Raw genomic sequence first — 5,000 nt, 5'->3', positions numbered from 1 at the left:
ATGCTTTGACTTGTAAAAACAGACGCACACACACACACACACACACACACACACACACACACACACACACATTTGTAGATGTTGAAAGGTTAAAGGATTATTGATGGCGTCAATAAAACTGAATAAAAAACAGAATATATAAACAGAAATAAGCATTCAGTCACATCTGTACATAATGTGGACACACGGGTTTGTGTGTGTGTGTGTGTGTGTGTGTGTGTGTGTGTGTGTGTGTTCTAAAAAGCTGAAAAACGTTGGAAAGATTTATATTTTTACGTTGTGACGACACTGGTGCTTTATTGTTTTCACACAAGTGGCGCAAATATGAATTGTGTGTGTGTGTGTGTGTGTGTGTGTGTGTGTGTGTTGCTGCGGGTTAATGTGTCGTGTTTCTGGCTGCTTGATGTTTTTGTAGAACAGAACACGGGTCAGAGCAGCTCTTTGTGCTCTGATGCAGCTCAGAGAGAACTCACTGATTAAAGAATAATAAATAACAAATAATAATAATTAAATAATAATAATAATAATAACAACAACAATAATAACAATAATTTAAGGCAGCGTTTCGATGATGTTCTCTGTGGCTCTGAACACGGCGAAGCGCTGAGGTTCCACACAGAAACACCACAGAGGGTTCCTGCAGGTTCAGGGAGGACCAGCCTGACTGGGTTTAGTTTGTTCTGTTTGTTTGTTTGTTTGTTTGTTTGTTTGTTTGTTTGTTTGTTTGTTTGTTGTTTTTGCCAGCGGGGTCAGTTTGTGCAGCTGGACCTGCTCTAGCTGATCTGGTTCTGACGTCTGAGACAGAAAGTGTTCACACATCAGATCAAATCAGATCAAATCAGATCAAATCAAATCAAATCAAATCAAATCAAATCAAATCAACATGAAAGATGAACAGATGAATGAATGGATGAATGAATGGATGGATGGATGAATGAATGGATGAATGGATGGATGAATGGATGGATGTTGTTGGAACGTCTCTCCTGCTTCATGTCCTCGGTTATTCAACAGCGACTAACAGCCAACAAGGACCAGAATTAATAAGAATAAGAATAATAATATTAACAATAACAATGATAATTATGACAATAGTGATATATAGATAATAGATAATAGTGATATTGATAAGAAGAAGAAAATAATATGAAGAATTGGGCCGGCAACAATGAAAACTGTTATGATAATTATAATGGTATTACTGATAATTTTATTAATAACAGTGATAATAATAATAATAATAATGATAACAATAATGATAATGATAATGATAATAATAGTGATTGACAATAATCGTGCTCAGGTCCAGATGATGATGATGATGATGATGATGATGATGATGATGATGATAATACCTTTATTTGTATAGCACTTTTCAAAACACGCAGTTACAAAGTGCTTCACAATAAAATAACAACATAAAAATAATAAAATAATAAAATAAAATACAATAAATAAATAAAATACAATGATGATGATGATGATGATGATGATGATGATGGTGATGATGTCCAGTCTCTGCTGCAGCTTCGTCTCTCTTTGTTTCTGGATGTTTTCTGCGTATTTTTTCCACCTTTTAATTTTTGTATCAGTTTCTGTGTATCTCTGTGTGTGTGTGTGTGTGTGTGTGTGTGTGTGTGTGTGTGAGTGTGTGTGTGTGTGTGTGTGTGTGTGTGTGTGGTGTGTGTGTGTGTGGTGTGTGTGTGTGTGTGTGTCTGTATTTGTGTGTCCATACAGTTTTCAGTGCAGATCTTTGCCAGTGTTCTCGGTTTGTGTTTTTGACAGATTTGTCCTGTGTGTGTGTGTGTGTGTGTGTGTGTGTGTGTGTGTGTGTTTGTCTGCATGGTTCAGTAATGCTGTTCCTCTGCTGGCCTGATGGTGGCAGCAGGGATCCAACCTGCCTCCACCTGTCTCTCTCTCTCTCTCTCTCTCTCTCTCTCTCTCTCTCTCTCTCTCTCTCTCTCTCTCTCTCTCTCTCTCTTCTGTCTTTCTTTTCTTCTCTCTCTCTCCTCAGATCTCCAGCAGCTTCCTGAATAAAACTGTGACGCAGCGACGACTGAGACAGGCAGGCAGACAGACAGGCAGGCAGACAGACAGGCAGAGAGAGAGAGACAGGCAGGCAGGCAGGCAGAAAGAGACAGACAGGCATACAGACAGGCAGAGAGAGACAGACAGGCAGACAGACAGGCAGGCAGACAGACAGGCAGAGAGAGAGACAGACAGGCATACAGACAGGCAGAGAGAGACAGACAGGCAGACAGACAGGCAGGCAGACAGACAGGCAGAGAGAGAGACAGACAGGCAGACAGATAGGAAGTAAATGCAGCAGGATGTTTTAAATGTAAATTAATTGGCAGCAAAGTAATTAAGAAATGTGTGAAGATGGTTAGGGGTTTGTTTACTGTGTGTGTGTGTGTGTGTACGTGTGTGTACGTGTGTGTGTGTGTGTGTGTGTGAAGTCAGTTTGCAGTAGAAACAGGAAGCAGAGCGACAAACAGCAGACAACACGGCTCGCCGCTGAGCCTCAGACTGTCCAATCACAGACTGCGACATCATGATGATGTCACCGAGCCGGCTGCTGGCTGGGCAGACAGAGCAGGAAGTGTGTGTGTGTGTGTGTGTGTGTGTGTGTGTGGGGCATTGTTTTGAGGCCAGCAGGTCACATCCGTGCTTGCCGCTGCATCATCACACGCAGAACAAGGCGAGGGGGCGGAGTCAGAGGGAGGTGATGTGTAGCAGTGGAGGTGGGCGGGGCTTAGAGGCTGCACCTCTGTGCGGCGCCGCTAGCTAGACTCTGGATTGTCTGCTAGCAGCTGAGCGATGTGGCACCACTGAGGCTGACTGACCGCGGTGAGCTGTCTTTACAAAAGAACAAATAGACAATCTTTGTTTTGGTCTTGAGTCCTCAGTCTAGTCTTTGGTCTTGGTCTTGGTCTTAGTCTTGGTCCTTACTCTGGTCTTGGTCTTGGTCCTTACTCTGGTCTTGGTCTTGGTCTTGGTCTTGACTCTGGTCTTGGTCTTGGTCTTGACTCTGGTCTTGGTCTTGGTCTTGACCCTGGTTTTGGAATTGAGTCTGGTCCTGGTCTAGATTCTGGTCCTGGTCTTGACTTTAGTCTTGTGGCGCTTTTCCACGAGCACCTACTCGGCTCGGCTCGGCTCTACTCTTGTAAGGTGTTCCATCAGGTGGTGGTACCTGGTACCAGGTACTATTTTAGGACCTACTCGGCCGGGGCTCCAAGCCGATATATGACGTAAACGCAGTGCAGGCCACTGATTGGACGCCGTGTAGGCCACTGATTGGACGCCGTGCAGGCCTCTGATTGGACGCCGTGCAGGCCTCTGATTGGACGGAGAGCGACGACACATGAGAGCGACTCCTTGACGAAAACCAAACCCGGCATTAAAAAAAAACAAAAAACGGCAGCAGTAACCGTGCACATTGATCATCACTGAAACTGGCAAAGTCAGAAAATGGCGAGCAAACCGGCACCGCGGTCACATGAAGAGGTGGAGACTTTTCTTTGCTTGGGGGCGGGGCCGCGTTGCTATGACGACTCCACCAACCGTGAGGTGGGACTCAACTGTAACGGAAAACGACCAAAACCAAGTCGAGTCCAGTAGAGCCGAGTAGGTGCTTGTGGAAAGGTGCCATTGGTCTTGAGTCTGGTCTTGGTCTTGACTCTGGTCTTGCTCTTGGTCTTGACCCCAGTCTTGGTCTTGAGTCTAGTCTTGGTCTTGAGTCTAGTCTTGGTCTTGAGTCTGGTCCTGGTCTTGACTCTGGTCTTGGTCTTGTTCTTGACCCCAGTCTTGGTCTTGAGTCTAGTCTTGGTCTTCACTCTGGCCTTGGTCTTGACTCCAGTCTTGGTCTTGAGTCTAGTCTTGGTCTTGAGTCTAGTCTTGGTCTTCACTCTGGTCTTGGTCTTGATCTTGACTCTGGTCTTGGTCTTGGTCTTGACTCCAGTCTTGGTCTTGAGTCTGGTCTTGGTATTGACTCTGGTCTTGGTCTTGACTCCAGTCTTGGTCTTGAGTCTAGTCTTGGTCTTGACTCTGGTCTTGGTCTTGGTCTAAAGTCTAGTCTTTGTTGTTGACTCTGGTCTTGGTCTTGACTCCAGTCTTGATCTTGAGTCTAGTCTTGGTCTTGACTCTGGCTTTGGTCTTGGTCTTGAGTCTAGTCTTGGTCTTGACTCTGGCTTTGGTCTTGGTCTTGAGTCTAGTCTTGGTCTTGACTCTGGTATTGGTCTTGCTCTTTACTCTGGCCTTGGTCTTGGTCTTGAGTCTAGTCTTGGTCTTGACTATGGTCTTGGTCCTTACTCGGGTCTTGGTCTTGGTCTAAAGTCTAGTCTTTGTTGTTGACTCTGGTCTTGGTCTTGACTCCAGTCTTGATCTTGAGTGTAGTCTTGGTCTTGACTCTGGCCTTGGTCTTGGTCTTGAGTCTAGTCTTGGTCTTGACTCTGGCCTTGGTCTTGGTCTTGACTCTGGCCTTGGTCTTGGTCTTGACTCTGGTCTTGGTCTTGGTCTTGACTCTGGGCTTGGTCTTGGTCTTGAGTTTAGTCTTGGTCTTGACTATGGTCTTGGTCTTGGTGCTTACTCGGGTCTTGGTCTTGATCTTGACTCTGGTCTTGGTCTTGAGTCTGGTCCTGGTCTTGACTCTGGTCCTGGTCTTGCAGAATCTCAGGGTGACGATTCACTTTGAATTGAATGGACTTTATTGACAGGAAAGCCCAGAACTCTGACAGACGCGATGTGTTACAAAGCTCTCTGCTGCACATATGGAGGTCTGTGGGGGCGGAGTGTGTGAGTGTGTGTGTGTGTGTGTGTGTGTGTGTGTGTGTAGCCAATGGAGAGTGAAATTAAAATCTCCACGGCCAGGGTCCAAGATGGCCGCCACGCCCTAATAACCATGGTGACAGAGCGAGGCTAATGAGCGGACGGTCGTCAGGGCAACGGCTGTTCGTCTGTCCTCATGACTTTATACATAAAGTTTGAAATGCAGTTCAGTG

At 45.5% G+C, this 5,000-nt stretch overlaps 1 protein-coding gene across 1 annotated transcript in view; it reads left to right on the top strand.

Annotated features, from left to right (window-relative positions):
• The window catches only part of ptprma (protein tyrosine phosphatase receptor type Ma), a 94,152-nt gene that overhangs the window by 870 nt on the left and 88,282 nt on the right, over positions 1-5,000 (top strand). The window lies entirely within an intron of this gene.

The sequence above is a fragment of the Myripristis murdjan genome, chromosome 20, assembly GCF_902150065.1.
Source record: "Myripristis murdjan chromosome 20, fMyrMur1.1, whole genome shotgun sequence".
Lineage (NCBI taxonomy): Eukaryota > Metazoa > Chordata > Actinopteri > Holocentriformes > Holocentridae > Myripristis > Myripristis murdjan.
Note: the sequence above shows the minus strand (reverse complement) of the source record. Positions and strands in the feature narration are given on the sequence as shown.